The sequence below is a fragment of the Heterocephalus glaber genome, unplaced genomic scaffold (genome assembly GCF_053883595.1).
Source record: "Heterocephalus glaber isolate CG9 unplaced genomic scaffold, H.glaber_assembly_v1.0 deba00001481, whole genome shotgun sequence".
In the NCBI taxonomy this organism is placed as follows: Eukaryota; Metazoa; Chordata; class Mammalia; order Rodentia; family Bathyergidae; genus Heterocephalus; species Heterocephalus glaber.
This window is the reverse complement of record NW_028258317.1, coordinates 26,951,588-26,971,407: the sequence shown is the minus strand read 5'-3', so window position 1 is coordinate 26,971,407 and position 19,820 is coordinate 26,951,588. Positions and strand designations below refer to the sequence as shown.

Here is a 19,820-nt window from a genome sequence, read left to right as displayed (position 1 = left end):
TAGGTTCTAAGTAAAAATAATCACATAAATTTAGCATAATATTTAAATAATATATGTTAATTTCAGAAGGATAATAACTGGACATATTTGTAAGAAAATTAAATATCATTTTGAAAGGTGCTGGTATACAATACCAGTATTATTTGTTTGCTAAATTTCTACAAGCTCTTAAATTGAATATTTACAAGCTTTTGAGAGCAAATAGTGTTCAGTGAGCATTCATCCAACAAATAGAACTGAATTCCTTTATATGCTTATTGAACACTGTTGATTGCTTAATTAGTCTTTATTGTTCCAACATTCATCATTGTTCCTTTCATGAACATCAATCCTTTCAGGTTTTTATGTCATTCCCACCTGTAGAAATACCCTGATCTAGCAGTGTATGGCATCCCTCTTTTCCATGGATAATAGTGTGATTTAAGTTTACCAGAATGAAGGTATGGATTTATTTTGCTTTCTGGGAAAGGGAGGTTTTATTTACTACTTATATGTTCATTTCTCCATTTAAGAACATATCTAGCTCACTTTCATAGAGATCAAGGACAAAGAATCATATTAACCGCTCCTGGCTGTTATACTACAACTACTATAGCAGTTACAGATATTGGGTTGTCTCACTTAGGTAGAGAACATTATACCTATGGAGTCCAACACCTTTTCTTGGCTAAGTCAATTTGCACCTATGCTCTGTCACTTATAGCTAACAAGGTCCTAAATAACCTAACATTTGCTGATATTTAGTATAGATACTCAGAAAATAAACATTTTGATCTCAAAGAGTTTATGCTATAAGGGCACAAACAGGAACACACATTATTATATGTAGGTATAATGGATATAAGATATTATATAAAAATAATGAGATAAAGAGAGACAAAACATTGAGATAGATGTTAATGAAGATGTTTAGTACCTTCAAATCATCAAAATTCTATCATATTGTTCTCACATCAGACAGAACATTAAAAAAACACTAGACAATATGAATTTGTACCATTTCATGCACAATTTCAAATGTGGAATGCACATTTAATGGCTTAGAGAAGCAGTAGCAACAGTGAACTAACAAAAAAGACTCTCCATGAATATTACCTCCAACATATACAGAGCCAGAATATGAGGTCATCATGAAAAAATGATTATTATCCTCTTAGAGTTCTACTGGGGAATATATTAAGAACCTCATTACAAATTCTACTGTATATTATTTTGAATTTTACTTGCAAAATAAGAATAATAAAACTTTTGCAAAAAAATATATATCATTTGTTATGGAAGCATATATTTTTATTGGGAAAGATATTGTCATGTAAATCTTCATAGAGTTATCATTTGGTATTCATGGCAAGAATTTATCATAAATATGAGAAAAGTTAGCCAATATTAATACATATTTGTTGAGTACTTTCCATGTGGCAAATATTTTTCTAGGCTCTGACAAAGAAACACTGAAAAGAGACAAAAACTTTTCATAATAAATATTACATTCAGTAGCGTTAAGCATAAAACAAGTAAAATAAATTACATGGTATAATAAAGTGGCACATGCTGAGAAAAATAAAAAAGTGAAATAAAGAATGTTACGCCTAGACATATAATAGTCAAGATCCCAGAAACCCAACAGAAGAACAAAGTCCTACAGGCAGTTAGAGAAAAGAATCACCTACAAAGGAAAGCCCATCAGAATCATGGCAGATTGCTCAACACAAACCCTCAAATCAAAGAGAGCCTGGAGTGAAGTATTTCAAGCCATAAAAGAAAATAACTTCCAATCTACTGTTGTATCCTACAAAATTATCTTTCAAAATCCATGAGAAAATTAGATACTTTCACAACAAAGAACACCTGAGAAATGTCATGAACACCAAACCAGCACTCCAAACAATTCTAAACAATATCCTAGAAAAAGACAATGAAGGTCACAACTCCATGAGGCCCAACAGAGGGAAGCCACCAGAAAAAGTAAGAAACTAAAGGGAAAGGGAGAAAAAAATAAGAAATAAAAGAGCCAACAACACTAAAACATCATGACAAGTATAAATCAATATCTATCAATTATAACTGTAAACGTTAATGGTCTCAATTAACCAATCAAAAGAAATAGACTGACAGAATGGATTAAGAAGCAAAATACAACAATATGCTGTATACAAAAAACACACCTAACTCAAAAAGAAATCTATAGACTGAAAGTAAAAGGATGGAAAACAGTTCTCACAGGACAGGAACCCAGAAAAAAGCAGGGGTAGCAATTTTATTTGCAGACAAAGTAGATTTCAAACCAAAACTAATTAAGAGAGACAAAGATGGTCACTACATCCTTGTGAAGGAAACAATCCAAGAGGAAGAGATGAAAATCCTAAATATATATGCACCAAATATGAATGCACTCAACTATACAAAGCAAATATTAGAGCCAGCCCAAGCGGGGGAGCCAAGCAGCGGGAAGCCCCCCCCCCCCCCGTGCCGTCCCGGGCCCCGCCCACGCCACAGTGAGGTCCTGGGCCCAGCTTGGAGCCCCGCCCCATCCAGCGCTCCAGTTAGCTGTGCGGACACCTGCAAGGCCCAGTCCCACTCTCCCACCACCACCTCTGGCCTCCCAGCTCTTCTGCTATCTGGTTCCACAGTGCAGAGGCACAGGGGCTCATAAAGGTCCTTGTCCTGAGTGCCACAAGATAGAGCAGAAGTTAGTAACAGAAAGAGGGCTTCTTAGGCTTCTCTATGAAAACTGAAGCTCAGAGGAAAAGTAAAGAGAATCTCTACAATAAAGGCACACCAGACCACTGTACTTGGTAAGTTGGAGGGATCATCACCTGGGATCATCACCTTCCATTGAAACCTGAACTATCTTCAGGGGCAGGGCAACTGGAACCTGCAGTAGAACTTAGCAGAGTTCAACCCTACAGGAGGACAGGGAGCTCAACTTGGGACTAGCAGCCAGAAATCTGCCTGAATCTCACAGGTCTGCTGCTGGCTTGCTGAGACTCATTGACTTGTATATACACACGGATGCCTATGTTGCCGACTGTGACAGCAGAGACATACCCTGAAGGAGGCCCAACATTTTTATTTTTTGCTATTTGCAAAAAAGAAAAAAAAAATTTTCTCTTATTTTTAATTCTTAATTTTTACCTATTTCTACTCTTTTCAAATTTTCACTTTTCATTCTTTTCTTTCTTTTACCTTTTCTCTCTCTCTCTCTCTCTCTCTCTCTCTCTCTCTCTCTCACTCTCATTCTCTCACTGTCCCACATTGCTCTTCATCTCCCTATTTGTTCCTTTCTGCACTGAATTTGGATTTCTCCTTTATTTTTCTTCTCTTTTTCCTTCTCTTGATTATCATTAGTTTTAAAGGAAAGTAAATACAGTATCTAGCCTCCCTGTTGCTGTTAGGTGATTCTGTTCACACCTTTGTACTTTCATTCTGCCTTTTCCTCTTGCCTTTAAAAATTTCTTAGAGTTTGTGTGATCTTCCTGTATCTTCCGGCCTCACCACTAATCTTTCCTGATCTTTCTACCTGCCTCTCCCTCCCCAACTCTTTCTAACTCCCCACCCAAAGGGGAAAGATGCTATATTGAAGAGTTTATTCACTATAAACACATGTTGGGTTGGTCCTCAGTTTTGATTTAATTCACATAGTTAAATGTGATAGATTAATAACTACTACAAATTGTCATTTTCTAAGCTACACTTGATGCTGTAGTATTGCTGATTGTATCACTTGGGCTAACATGTTGTGATTTATCTACTTAGTTTTCCTTCCTGGTATAAGGAAAATAAAATAGCCTCAGAGTCATTAGAGTCTCAAAACCTAAACACAAGCTATATCTGGAAGACATCTCTGAAAAGCAATCATTCCACAAGGGTTTTAAACACAAGCAACAAATATAATTACATTAAGCAATTTTGAAATATCAACCCAGGAATTAAACCAAGGACAGTACCAAAAACAAAAATGAGAAGACATTTAAGTAAGGCACAAATGCAGGCTTCCACACAACAAAAGGGAAATTCTGGGGGAAATGAGTTGGAAAAGTCTGCGAATCAACCACCTGGACACCCTGAACTGATAGCACAGGTAGTAACAAAGCAAATGCATGAGGCTCTAGAAAAATTCAAAGAAGAAATAATCTCCCAGATAAACACAGAGATGGTGAGCAGAGTAAAAGACATGATTAGAAGCTCCAGAGCAGAAACAGATAAGAAAATAGATGAGATCAGAAACACGCTGGAAGCCATGAATGCCCAGTATAAGAAAGAAATGGAAACCAAGATTGTCCAACATAAGAAAGAAATGGAATTCATAAAACAGATATTCAGGAGATTAAAAACTCCATTGAAAGCATGCAGAGCAGACTAAAAGAATCTGAAGACAGAAAATCAGATATAGAAGACAGGACTGCAGTTAAGGACCATGAAAACAGAAATTTCTTAAAGATAGTAAGGGACCATGAGAAATCAATCCAACAGCTGCTAGATGATGCAAAGAAGAATAACATAAGACTGATAGGAGTCCATAAAAAAACAGAAGGAAGTACAATTGATGTAAAAAACTGTTCACAGAAGTAATAGTAGAAAACTTCCCAGACAGAGGTAGAGAATTGGACATACAGATAAGTGAGGCATATAGAACTTCAACTAGTCATGACCAAAAAAAAATCTACACCTGGACACATAATGGTCAAGATCCCAGAAACTCAACAGTAGAACAAAATTCTACAGGCAGTTAGAGAAAAGAAACAAATCACCTACAAAGGAAAGCCCATCAGAATCATGGCAGATTGCTCAACACAAACCCTCAAATCAAAGAGAGCCTGGAGTGAAGTATTTCAAGCCCTAAAAGGAAAAAAACTTCCAACCTAGACTGTTGTATCCTGCAAAATTATCTTTCAAAATCCATGAGAAAATTAGATACTTTCACAACAAAGAACACCTGAGAAATGTCATGAACACCAAACCAGCACTCCAAACAATTCTAAACAATATCCTAGAAAAAGACAATGAAGGTCACAACTCCATGAGGCCCAACAGAGGGAAGCCACCAGAAAAGGTAAGACTCTAAAGGGAAAGGGAGGAAAATAAGAAATAAAAGAGCCAACCACAGTAAAACATCATGACTAGGATGAGTCAATATCTGTCAATTATAACTATCAATGTTAATGGCCTCAATTCACCAATCAAAAGAAGTAGAATAACAGAATGGATTAAGAAGCAAGACCCAGCAATATGCTGTATACAAGAAACACACCTAACTCAAAAGGAAATCCATAGACTGAAAGTAAAAGGATGGAAAACAGTTCTCCATGCCACAGGAACCCATACAAAAAAAAACGTAGCAATCTTATTTGCAGACAAAGTAGATTTCAAACCAAAACTAATTAAGAGAGACAATGATGGTCACTACATCCATGTGAAGGGAACAATCCAAGAGGAAAAGATGACAATCCTAAATATATATGCACCAAATATGAATGTCCCTAACTATACAAAACAAATATTAATAGACATGAAAAACCAAATAAACACAACACAATTGTAGCAGGAGACCTCAACACCACTCTATCACAAATAGATGGATCATCTAGAAAAAAAATTAACAATGAAATTCTAAAACTGAACCAAGCTATTGAACAAATGGACTTAATAGATGTTTAGAGAGTGTTCCACCCCACAAAATCAGAATACACATTCTTTTCAGCTGCACGTGGGTCATTCTCCAAAATAGGTCACATGCTAGTTCATAGGACATATCTAAGTAAATGTAAAAGAACTGAAGTTATCCCCTATATATTATCAGGCCATAGTGCAATACAATTCGAGACCAATAACATAAGAAATTGCAAAACACCCCCAAACACATGGAAATTGAATAACATTGACCTCAAAAAACAATGGGTTACAGAGTAAATTAAAGAAGAAATTAGTCAGTTTCTACTAGTAAATGATAATGCTAGTACAACATACAGGAAACTATGGGACATAATGAAAGAAGTTCTATGCAGGAAATTCATAACAGTGAGTGCCCATATTAGGAAAACAGAGAGAACTCAGTTAAATAACCTAATGCAGAACCTCAAGCTCCTAGAAAAAGAAGAGCATAACAAACCCAAAGCTCGTACAAGAAAGAAAATTATAAAGATCCAAGCAGAAATCAATGAAATGGAGACTAAGAGAGTGATACAAAAAATCAATGAATCAAAGAGTTGGGTTTTTGAAAAAAAAAAATAAAATCAATAACCTTTAGCCAATCTTATCAAAAAAAGGAACAAAAAGGCTCAAATACATGCAATTAAGAAAGAAAAAGGTGAAGCCACAACAGATCTAACAGAAATCCAGAGGATCATCAAAAATACTTTGAGAACCTGTACTCTGATAAATTAGAAAACACAAAAGAAATGGACAGATTCCTAGATACATACAAATTGACAAAGTTAAATGAAGAAGATATAGAAATTCTAAATGCCCCAATAACAATGAGTGAAATTGAAAATGTAATAAAAATTTTACCAACAAAGAAAAGCCCAGGTCCTGATGGCTTCACTGCAGAATTCTACAAGACATTTAGAGAAGAACTAATGCCATTACTCTTTAATCTCATCAAGGAAATTGAAAGGGAAACAAGGCTTCCAAATTCATTCCCGGAAGCAAGTGTTACTTTGATTCCAAAACCAGAGAAAGACCCAACCCAAAAAGAGAACTACAGACCAATCTCCCTAATGAACATAGATGCAAAAATCCTCAACAAGATACTGACAAACAGAATACAGAGTGTCATCAAGAAGATTATACACCCTGACCATGTCAGATTTATCCCAGGGATGCAAGAATGTTTCAACATCTGTAAATTAATGAATGCAATACACTATAATTACAAAGCCAAGGACAAAAACCATATGATAATCTCAAGAGATACAGAAAAGGCATTTGACAAAAGCCATTCATGATAAAAACACTACAGAAAATTGGAATAGAAGGTCTTTATCTCAACCTGATTAAGGCTATCTATGAAAAACCAACAGCCAACATCATACTAAATAGTCAAAACCTGAAAACTTTCATGCTAAAATCAGGAACAAGACAAGGATTCCCACCATCATCACTCCTGTTGAATATTGTTCTGGAAAGATTAGACATAGCAATTAGAAAAGAGAAAGAAATAAAAGGAATAAAGATAAGAAAGGAAGAAAGTGAACTGTCATTATTTGCTGATGATATGATACTTTATGTAGAAGACCCAAAAAATTTCGGTCAAAAGTCTTCTAGACCTAATTGACAGATTCAGTAGAGTAGCTGGATACAAGGTTAACACTCAAAGAACAATAGCCTTCTTATAGGCAAATAGCAGAGACAATTGAGAGAGAAATTCAGAAAATAATTCCTTTTACAATAGCATCTAAAAAAATGAAATATCTAGGAATCAACCTAACAAAGGAAGCAAAAGACCTCTATACTGAAACTACAGCACTCTGAAGAAGGAGATCGAGGAGGATGTAAGCAAATGGAAAGACATCCCTTGTTCCTGGGTAGGAAGAACCAATATAGTGAAAATGGCCATACTTCCAAAACTACAGTATAGATTTAATGCAATGCTGATTGAAATTCCAACAATATACTTCACAGAACTAGAGAAAACAATCCAAAAATTCATTTGGAAGCAGAAGAAACCTAGAATAGCAAAAGGAATTCTAGGCAACAGAGACATGGCTGGGGGTATCATAATTCCCAACTTGAAACTATACTACAAAGCTACTGTGAAAAAAACCAGCATGGTACTGGCAAAGAAACACACCTGAGGATCAATGGAATAGATTAGAAGATGTAGAAACAACTCCAGACATACTCAGAAACCTCATCTTTGACAAAGGAGCCAACCACCCTCATTGGAGGAAACATAACCTATTTAATAAATAGTGTTGGAAAAACTGGATTTCAACCTGCCAAAGATCAAAACTAGACCCATACTTATCACCATGCACTAAACTAAGGTTGAAGTGGATTAAAGATCTAAATATTAAGCCAGAAACACTAAATTTGCTGGAAGATAAGTTAGTTAGAGCTCTTGATGACATTGGCATAGGAAAAGACTTTATGAACAAATCCTCAGTAGCACAGGAGCTAGCACAAAGAATCAACAACTGAGCTCTCATCATATTAAAAAGCTTCTGCACTGTAAGAGAAACTACCAACAGAGCTAAGAGCCAACCTACAATGTGGGAAGAAATTTTTAGCAGCTGTACCTCAGATAAAGGTCTACTATCAAGAATATATAAAGAATTGAAAAAAATCAGACCCCCCAAATTCAAAGACCCAATTCAAACTTGAGCATCAGAAATAAACAGACATTTCTCAGACAAAGAAGTGAAAGCAGTAAATAAATATATGAAAAAATGTTCAACATCACTGGTTATTTGAGAGATGCAGATGACAACAACACTGAGATTCTACCTCACCCCAGAAAGAATGGATATTATAAAGAATTCATCCAATAACAAATGCTGGCAGGGATGTGGGGAAAAAGGAACCCTTCTCCATTGTTGGTGGGAGTGCAGACTGGTGCAACCACTGTGGAAATCAGTACAGAGATACCTCAAAGAACAAGGCTTAGAGGCCCCATTTGACCCAGCTATCTCCCTGCTGGGGATCTTCCCCAAAGAATTAAAAGAATCAAACCACAGTGATATATGTGCACCCATGTTTATAGTAGCACAGTTTGTAATAGCTAAAGCTTAGAAACAGCCCAAGTGCCCATCAGCTGGAGACTGGATAAAGAAGGTGTGTTTTGTTTTTTTTTATAAAATGGAGTACTACTCAGCCATAAAGAATGAGAAACTAAAGACATTTATAGCTGAATGGTTGCATATTGAGGCCATCCTCTTAAGTGAAATAAATAGGACACACGTATAAATACTAAATAGTTTCTTTAGTGTGAGAAAATGAAAGTGTAATTAAGGATTAAAATGAAGAATTGAAATTTTGAAATATGAAGAAAAGGCTCAAAGGGGTAGGGGTGGCAGGAGGGGAAGTGAGAGATCAGAGTTGCAGGCTGGAATTTGGAAAGAATCCATATATAGATTGTGTTTTAAACTCTAGGAAAAGATGTAGATAGAGACTAGGCTGGAGCTCATAAGTGGGTTGGGAGGATAGAGTCACTGAGATCAAAGGAGAAAGAGAAGGGTATGTTTCCAGAAGAAGCACATATGACTATGTACAGTACACAGTACACGATAGTGTGGTAAATGATTGTTACTGCTTTAGGTACTCATCATAACATGCTGTGCTTTTCATCGTTTAGAGCATAATCCTACTTATATAAAAGAGTTTACTGTAAAACAGTGTGCTGCTATGCCAGTGGTAGCCTCATGTATCTCGTGTTTAACAGTGTATTTGGATAATATCAAGGGGCCATCACAGATGATTGATGTATACCTTTTCAGTTTGCACTTAGAAGTTGGCACTCTGTGTGGTACTTTGTGATACACACAGATGATATTGCCTAATAACATATTTCTCAAATTACATTTCTATCACATGTCACATGGATTTTGAAATTTAAATTTGAAAAATCTGGCCATGTGGAGTCTACTAGACAATTAGAATTTTTTTCCAGACCACTATTTGTTCAATATTAGTTTTGAAAATCTTTCTAAAACAAATCACATCCTCTGATGTCTTAATGCTTGAGATGATTTTTTTTAATTATATGGAAAAATGTTTAAGTACTTTTCAGTTTTGTTTTGAATGAGCTCTACTATATTTGAATATTGTTATAGATTTTTCCCTTGCATTGGTTTTCTTTGAATAATTTTAATTTTTGTATATGTGTGTTTGATAATAAAGTTATGCATTTAAAAAAAAGAGTGTTTGAATTGGTTCAAGGAAAAAGAGATCATAATTATAGATGGGACGGCCAAAGAAAATCTCATTGAAAAACTGATTTGAGAAAAAAAAACAACTAAGAAACAGCATTCCAGGTGAAAAAAAAAACTTTAAAACTTAAAAAGTCCTTGAAGTTGAAGCATATGACAGATTCCAAAGATGGCAATGAAGACCTAGAACAGACTAATCAGGAGAGCTGAAGGAGATATAAAGGAGTCATAAATCAGTAAGGCTTCAGGTAAAGGCTTTTGTGAGTACTTTGATTTTTACTCTTAGTGAGAGAAGGGATCACTGGAGATTTCTAAACTGAAGAATGACAGACTCTAACTTAGATCTTCATAGGATCATCTTGCTACAGTTTAAGATGTGGTGGAAATGAGCAGCATAGTATGTTTAGGAAACAAGTATTTCGGGGTAGCTAAAAGATAGGGTATAGGCATGCTGTAGTGTGTGCTAGAATGTCAAAGGACCTGAATATTAAAATATGATGGACCTTTACAACTTTGGTAATAATTCTGACTTTTCTGTAAGTGGTAGGTGTTAAATACAAGAACATCATGATGATGCTTATGTTTCGGAAAGGATGGTCTACAGCACCATTTCTTCTACAGAGAAATAAAGTCAGGAAAGAAAGCAGTTAACAGGTTATGATTTTTATGATTTTACTCAACTGCAAATGATAAGACTCAACATAACATATTTTAAATAAAAGGAAATATGGATATTATCAATTTAGGGTTATCAAAATAGTTTCTCAGTTGACAAGGGTGTAAATGTTTTTTCTATATCATTGCTTTATCATTCTCAACTTTGGGCAATGAAGTTATGATTCAAAATGATTATTCTATTTCCATCCTTCACATCTATACTCTAAATGGTCAAAAAAAAAGAAATAATATGAGAAAAGCACATCATGTCCTTCTTAAGAACACATTCCCAAATTACTCATATCATTTCTAGTTGTATCTTACTAGTCAATAATTTAGCTTCAAGAATTTGATTTTACTTACTTGTCAAAGAGGCTAGGACATACACACAGGTTTTCATGAGAAGCTAAGCAATCAGTAAAATACAACCACATAACAATCTCAAATAAATAGGTATCTATTGCTGAAGAAGAAAAAAAAGTGCTGCTGGTCGAGAGATACTACATGCCCCATCTCAACAGAGGTGGTAGCAGAAGTACAAAGATGCTTTAAAAGGAAATCAGCTAGACTTGGTGAACAGTTGGATCTGTGGTATGATAAATAGTCACACCTGATCTGGTATTTCTGACTTGGAAACTGATTTTATGTGACTAAATTAGATAATGTTTTTGCCCCTAAGGTGTACTATGACAAAATATCATAAACCGAAGGGCTTATAAACAACAGAAATTCATTTCTCACAGTTTTGGAGACTAGGACTAAAATAGAAAATTTGATGTCTGTTGAAGATGAGTTTTCTCTCTGATGACTTTCTTCTTGCTGTAAACTTATGTGGTAGAATGGGGACAAACTCATAGAAGTAGAAAAGCACTAAGCCTATTCATGAGGGCTCCATTGTTGTGATGTAAAGATATCAATGTAAGAGTTCTGGAGGGACCCGAATATTCTATGCACAGCATGAAGACATTCCTAGAAAAGAAACAGACATGTACAAATTATGCTTAGCTTCATACAGGTTGTATTTGAAATGCTTTGTGGACATTGGTATTGGAAAGAAATTCTTATTTTTATCATATATTTATATGTTTATAAAAAGGATTGTAAACTGTAAGACATACATTTTTTAAACTATAAAAGTACTATTTGAGTGGTTGAATTCATTTGTCCTTCAAGCCTGTAAATCACTCTAGGAAATACATTTCTATTTATTTAACTCCTACCTATTATTTTATTCCTGACCCTTTGCTACTTACTAGATATAAGTATAGGTTACTCACCATTCAAACCAGTTTTATGTTATTTTAAAGAATAATGAAATTTCTGGCCTCTCTTCTTTCCTATCTACTGTGGTAATTATCTATTTAAAGAGACCACTTTTAAAAAGAAAAGTCTTGTAGAAATTAACACAAAAGCAACACCAAGCAGTTGTGTAATAACATTTCTACCATTTTCAGTCAATAAAGATGCTTGAACCATAAATTCCAATTGGGATTACAGTGATTAGTGTAACACTCTGCCCTTCCACTGCCTGTTAGCCTTTGCAGGCTGTTTTCCAGAGATCTCATCCTGTAACCCTGGAAAATTTCATGACAGAAACAGAGAAAAATACAAAAATGGCATTAACTGAAATAAGCCAGGCAGTGAGACAAATAACATGAGCTCTCACTTACATGTGGAATACAAGAAGTCAAACTCATAGAAGTAGAAAGTAGAAATACTGGGAGCTATGGGTGGGGGAAAGGAGTTGGGAGATGCCAGTCAAAGGTTAGAAAATTTCATTTAGATGCGAGGAATGTGAGGAAGTAAGTGAAGCAATCTGTTGTATGATGAGGTGATTGTAGTTAACAATATATTCCATACTTGAAAAGTGCTTACACAATAGTCTAACCACAAAACAATTGATAAATATGAGAGGTAATTAATATGTTAGTTTGATTCAATCACTTCATAATGTGTATACATATATATATATATATATATGAAAACATCATGTTTCATACCATAAATATATATAATATTTAGTTGTCATTTTAAAAATCTATTTAAAAGGTATGGCTCCAATAGACAATTTTAATGAAAAATGCAAATGTATGATCCAAATCAAAATCCTTAAAAATTAGAAAGCCATTACCAAGTTTAAGATGAATATTGAGATTAATTTTTAATCTCTTTAGAGTTCCTCACTGAAGAATGTAACACTACACTTACTACAAGTACTACTACTGAATGTTGTCAGTTTTTAGAGAAAATACATCTACAGTGAATGACTTTTGGCCTAAAAATTCAGGGTTGGGAGATAATCAGTGGGGAAACAAATGAGAAGTTATTTTGCATGAATCATTTTCTACATAGTGAACTCATTTAATCCTAATATTTAAAATGAGGTAGAAATCACTCTCATTTTCCAGATGAAGAACCTGAGGCTCCTAGATTGTAAATGATTATCCCAAGTCCAGAGAGTTAGAATGAGGGAAAAAAAGGGATTTGAGCAAAAGAATATTTGACTTGAAAGTTTCCCTGTGTTTCCTACTATACCATAATATTTTTTAAATGGATCTCACTTTCACTAAAGTGAATATGCTTTATACTCTACAATTCCCAAAGCCATATTTAATTTACAATAAAAATTGTCATTATATACTTATGCTGTTATGTTCTATAGTTATGTCTGAATTTACTGATTATAGATCCCTTTCCCATAACATAGCCCTATCATGTACTTTGTTAGATTTTGATTGATAAATCTGACTTCTCTGTTCATTTTACCAGTTCCAGTCAATAGTCATTGAGAACCCACCCATCAAGTGTCAGGTAATGACAGTATAAAGATGAATGAGCTAAGGGCCTCCCAATAAAGAATCAACAGTAAAAAAGAAGAGACAACCAAACTAACAAAACAGAAAGTGAAAATATCTGAGCATAGAAATGGTATGAATAAAGAATTATAGGAAGCAGAATATGAAAGGACCAATTGTGGCTTTAAGGAAGATTTCATTAAAAGAATATTCTATTTAGGTTGAACTTTAAAATGAGCTTTAAAAGGTGCTCATTTAAGAATGAGCTTTTAATGTGGAGAAAGGCAGACTGACCCTTCTTGGCAGAGGATTCAAATGTGCATAAACAATGGTTTGAAGCATCAGCTCTGAAGTTGGACTGTCTGGATTCAAAGAGTATCTCTAGATTACATAAAAGAATTTTAAAATTTTAATTATCTTCCTTAAGCCTCACTTTCCTTATCATTAAAACAAAAATACAAAAGTTCTTATCATATAAAGTTGCTGGACAAACTCTACTGAACAATGTAAAATGTTTCAGATTACCTAAGAAGAGAGTATGCGTTAAATATATTAGTTAATAATACCTTGTAATTCAGTATGCTTTCATCATTTAATAAATTCATTATGTAATATAGTAAATAGAATATTTTGGCCAATTATATATTCTAGCTAATAGTTATATTTTATTTGTGATTTCACAATTTTCTAAACATCATAATATAAAAGATGACCTCAAGGAAGCCTGAATTCATGTACTTTTTCCCTATTCCTTCTCCCATATAAAACTAAAAGCCCTGGAAAATATCTCAAACAAACATAAGAATTCTAAAATATAGAAAGATATCAGACAGCTAGAAATCTTGTGACTTAACAAAACTACTGAATGATGGGTTTTCACCTAGTTTACCTTTTGCCTTATATACCTAGACATACAGATGAAGAAGCCAGCAAGATTCAGGAATACATGAGAAGGAAAACAAACAAAAAAGCCCAAGCATATGCCTCCTCTTTCTGGTCATGAGAGGAATGTAAAAGCCTAACAAGACAGAAAAATACAAAATATTAGCTATGTATTCGACTGTTTGAGCTTCCCTAACCATAGAATGGGTGGCTTCAACAATAGAACTTACTTGCCCATGGTTTTGGAAGCTGGCACATCTTAGACTGACGCACTGGCTGGTTTGTATTCTGGAGAGGACTCTTCCTAGCTTGTGTATGGCTACCTTCTTGCTGTATCCTCATATGGCCTTTCTTGGTAGATCCACAAAAAAAGAGTACGAGAAAGGACAATCACAAGTTTGAGGTAGTCTGCGGAACCCAGTGAGAATCCGTCTCAAAATAACAAAATTAAAAAGAACGATGGATGTAGTTCAGAAGTTCCTGGGTTCCATCAACAGTCTAGGGGGTGTTCTCTCTTCTCCTTGGAGACCACTAATTCTATCATAATGGTCCAACCTCACAACATAATATAATGCTAATTATATCTCAAAGGCCTCATCTACATATGCCATCACTGGAGTTCAGGACTTCAACATATGAATTTAGGGAAGACAAAAACATTCAGTCCATAGCAAATGGCTGCTTCTGGCTAAACATAATGCATACACACACACACACACACACACACACACTGACAATCAGGAAGAAATAAAAGGGAATCCTAGCTTTTCACTTTGAACAAGATCTAACAGAATACACTAATCTCTACCTTCCCTTGGCCCACCCTACCATGCCCCTAAATTGAGGTCGCAGAAGGACTAGTAGAATCTGAAACTTTCAGATGCATGGAGCAGTTGCAAGGCGCTCATCCCTGCAGCGATAGAGAGAACATACAGTAAGATTCTCTTTTAACTGCCACCCAGAAGTAATGAAGCACCCCTCTTCTACATGACAGAGGCATTGAAGGAGGTCTGAGGGAGAGGCAGAACTTTCACCACTGCCTAGTGGCAATGAAGCCACTTTCCTCTCACTCCTTACCCCCTTCTGTCAATGGAGCCAAATGCAAACAGTAATTAAGTACTTGACCCCTCACAAACAGTGGAGACTTAAGGAGGAAGGACTGGAACGTCTATCTCCATCCATCTGTAACAAGAAACCCTTCTGTATCAGATGTCAGCGGGGGCCAGCTGGGGAACCTGTACTTTTACCCTACCCATTTGTCTTGTTGGAGCAGTGTCAGAGGAAATAGTTTAAATAGAATATTTATACAAGATCTAGAATCCCATAGCATTAAACTTTTGTTTAACAATTAAAAAGAAAGAAAAGAAACCAATGCCAGTTAAATCAAAATAGAATTCTCAAATGTATATTATGAAAACAGAGAGAAAAGAAAACAAAGGAAAATATGGGGAAGAGAGAGCAAAATGAAAACAGCAAATGAAAAAGCAAGATGAAGCTATAACATATCAATAAATAAATGACATGGATATTGTCTACATACATCAATTAAAAGACAGATTGTCAGAGTAGATATAAAAACAATGAGCCAAATATATTCTATCTGCTAAAATTTCACTGCAAAATAATATACAAGCAAGTTGAAATTAAAATGATGGAAAAAGTACATTGTGCAATCATTTTTTAAAAAATGGTGAAATTTATAAATAATTATCAGGTAAAATAGACTTTAGAAGAAAAAATTACTAGAAAACACAGTGTACATTGATTAAAAAGTGCCATCTACTTAGAAGACATAGCAGTCATAAATGTTTATGTACCAAACAGCAGAGCTACAAATTATGTGAAGGAGGCAATGATACAACTGAAAAAAGAGACAGACAAGCATACAATTAAATGTGGAGAGTTAAACATCCTTTTGCAACAACAGACCTAATGATACGGAAATCAGCAAGGATGTAGACAACTCAACAATATTATCAAAGAATAATATTTAATCAACAATATATTAGTCTTCTCAACAGCTACAGACAAGACATGCTTTTTAAGTGTCTATGTGAATATGTACCAAGAGTGATGATATCCTTAGCACATAACCCACCTCAACAAATTAAAAAGAAAAAAAAAGCCAGACATAGCGGTGCATGCTTATAATCCCAGCACTTGGGAGGCTGAGGTAGGGGGATCACTGTGAGTTCAAGGATAGCCTGAGCTACACAGTGAGTTCAAGACCAGCCTGAACTGCATAGCAAGACCCTGTCTAAAAAAAAAAATTACAATCTTTCACAGTTTGCTCTCTGAACACAATAGAATCAAACTAAAAGGCAACAACAAAAAGATAACAGCACAATATTCAAACAGTAAGAACAGTTCTAAATAATTCATAGATCAAAGATAATCTCAAGGGAAAAATTATATTGAATTGAATATGAAAGTATGATATATCAAAATTTGTGGTCTAGTGTTAAGACACATGCTAGGGAAAAAAAAAGAAAGAAAAGTCTCAAGTCAGTAATCTAAATTCCTGCTTCAAGAACCTAGAAATAGAAGCTCAAATTAAACATAAATAAACCAGAATGGATTACTAAAGATAAGAGAAGGACTATTTGAAGCTGAAAACAGAACAATGTCAGAGAAAAATCAATGAGAGAAGAAGCTGGTCTTTTGAAAAAAAAATCCATGAAATTGGCTAATCTCTAAGAAGACTGACAGAGAAAGAAAAATAGAATATACAAAATTTTAGTAACAGAAAGAAATGGTGGATATTGCTGCAGACCTTAGAGATATCTAAAGGACAAAAATAGAACACCATGAATAGCTTTACCTATATAAATTTGGAAAGTCAGATAAAACCAACCACTACAGGTAAAAAGAAAACACTACCATAACTCATACAATATGAGAAAAGAGAAAACTAAATATGCAACTGCTCTGAGTCAGTTATATTCTTGAGCATTTATCTCAAGGAAATGAACTCATGTTCACATGAAACCTATACAAAAATGTTTATAGGATTTTATTTATTTATAATGGCCAAAATTTGAAAACTACCCAGAAGTTTTTCTGTGGATTAATGAACAATTAAACCAACTTTGGTACATACATACTATATATTACTACTCTGCAATAAGAAAGGAGGAAACTCAGCAACAATAAGGAATAAACTAATGATACATGCAAGAGAATCAATACTGAGTAAAATAATCCAATTCTGAAAGGATACATACTGCATGATCTCATTAATATAGTAGTCTTGAAATGACAAAACTATGAAATGGAGAACAGATTTGTTAGTGGCTAATAAGACATTAAGAAGAGAATTGAGAGGGAAAGAAAGGGAATGTTACTATGGAAAGAAAATATTCTTTCAATGCTTTTCTCTTATTTTAAATTTTACCTTCTTTCCCCGTGTATCTTCCTGATAGGTGATCTTAGATGCATCGTTTGTGAGACCATCTGTTGTACTCCACAGTTTTTCTCAAGTTCAACTTCTACTTAGATCTTCAACTACTTGTTCTGACTCCAGCCGGTAAACTACATGTATGCTCTGAGCTCAACCAATCACTCTTATAGTCTCTAGCCCCTTCTTCTGTAAATTCTTCACTCCAGGAAAATTCTACACTGGATGATACAACCTGGAAGTACAGAACAGTTTCATCTCTGTGACACAAACTTTAAAAACAGGTAGGTTTTCAGCAAGCAGGGAAGAATAGATGGGATCTCGGTAGATAAATTCCTTGTGCTTCCTACTGATACACTTCCTGCTCAAGAAATGGTTATTGTGTCTGTCTCTTTGTGACTCATTGTGAAACTGTGGCTCCCATTGTTTCAGAATTCCATTCTTTGCTTTCTTTCCTGACCTTTCCTCCTCTCCTTCATTTTTATTGCCCTGGAATGGAACTTTGCCAAAATAACATCAGTGATAATTAATCCCTGCTTCATTATTTTTCACAAAACAGGACATATTAAATTTTATAATTCCTACTATCACCCAAAGAGTCTCATCTTCAAATTTTCTAGAACAAAACAGTCAGAAAATTCTTTATATTATTAATTATTTGGGCTTATTCTGATCATCTTTTATGATAACAACAAGTTAATTTGGAAACAACATTGCATAATACATTTTAGGTCAAATTTTGAAGTCAGAAATTCTTTCATTTGACATCTACCCCTTGTTTGCATTTGAGCATACTGTTTGAGTTTTAGAAGCACTAATGGGTAAATTTGTAATAATAATATCAATGCCACAAAATTTATAGGATAAATAAAAATGATGTTTGGAAGTAATTAAAGACTAGCTAATTTATAATTAATATTATTGGATGCTTTAGCTGTTCTGATACTCTCCTCAATGATGATTATAACCAATTGCCATGCCATAACTTCACTATTATGGTTCTTTATGTTTCTCCAAGTCATTTTGCTTATGTATACTTATTTGTTTAGGGTCATTTCACTAAGTGCCACCTTGGCAACAGAGGACAAAAAACACTATCTGAATGTGTGATAACCAAGTGTTTATACTGCTAATGAGGGAAACATAGTTCAATTACTTTACTTCTTTGCTTTGTTCTTCCTGTAAATGAAATGAGAAAAATGACATATAGTGAAGATCTAACTGGACAACATTGAGCCCAATAAATATATGCAGTAATCATAACATTCTAATGGCCTTCCTTCCCTACTTCCTTGCTTATTCTCTTTATCTTTTCTTCTTTCCTTCATGCCTTTCATTTTAATATTCCATTATGTCTTGAGTGCCAGTTGTTGTAGGTACAAATTATCATATTTTATTTGATTTTACTACATCAGTAACTAAGTTTTATAGCTTAGAAACACCTGTCCATGATGTTATTTTTTTTTAATGCCAAAGTGCTTCAACATGGTGCTAGTATTTTTACATATTAATATATAGATATGAGCAAAAATTCAAAGTATGGAGTTTCTAATTACTGTTTTCATGTATTTTTCCCACAGAAGATTTTAAAAATTCAGTATTATAACTCTTTTTTGCATTAGTGAATGTTTGATGTCCACAAGAGAGGATATCACTTGCCATGGCCTGCATGGCTGAAGGGTTCACAAAGTGAGAAATGACAGTGGGAGATTAAGAAAAACCAAAGACAAAGAGATACAAAAGAACAAAGAGAAACCGAAACTAGGGACAGGTGGGGCTCTTCCTCCTGATGGGAGAAAAAGACCACCAGGCAACTGCAGCATGTTTTTTGATAGTGGTAGAGATAAGGGAAGTGTAGGGGTAGGTAAAAGGTGCTGGTCTGTAACCAGAGCCAGGAGAATAGCTAAGGTCTGCAGAACATCATGCTTTGATGGTTTTATAGGGTATGGATGGGAGGAAGACTGTCCTTTCCTTGGCCAGGCCTTGCTCCCCCATGCCCTCTTGTTGCCTGTTCTCCTCCTGTGGGGCCCTGCCTCATCTGCAGATGGAAGCAAACAAGATGGGTGTTCCTCAGTCCAAGCAGGGCCCAGCCTCATTCACAGAAGGAGGCGAGTTAGGACTGGCCATAATGATCTACAGTCCAGTGCTCCCAGCAACTTCCCCTGTTCCATTTTGTAGCTGCAGCTTGTGATGATGTTGTCTCAAGCTAGTTCAGTGAGT

General features: G+C 34.9%; 1 protein-coding gene across 2 annotated transcripts in view; it reads right to left on the bottom strand.

The window, feature by feature from the left end:
- Positions 1-2,486: 2,486 nt before the first annotated feature.
- Positions 2,487-19,820, bottom strand: part of Tusc1 (tumor suppressor candidate 1) — a 289,528-nt gene continuing 272,194 nt past the window's right edge. For both annotated transcript variants that reach the window (XR_015440047.1, XM_087183823.1), the window contains 3 exons: positions 17,598-17,835; positions 14,434-14,554; positions 2,487-11,495 (listed from right to left, as the gene is read on the bottom strand). The gene's annotated coding sequence lies outside the window, so the exon portion shown is untranslated. The remainder of the gene's footprint in view (positions 11,496-14,433; positions 14,555-17,597; positions 17,836-19,820) is intronic.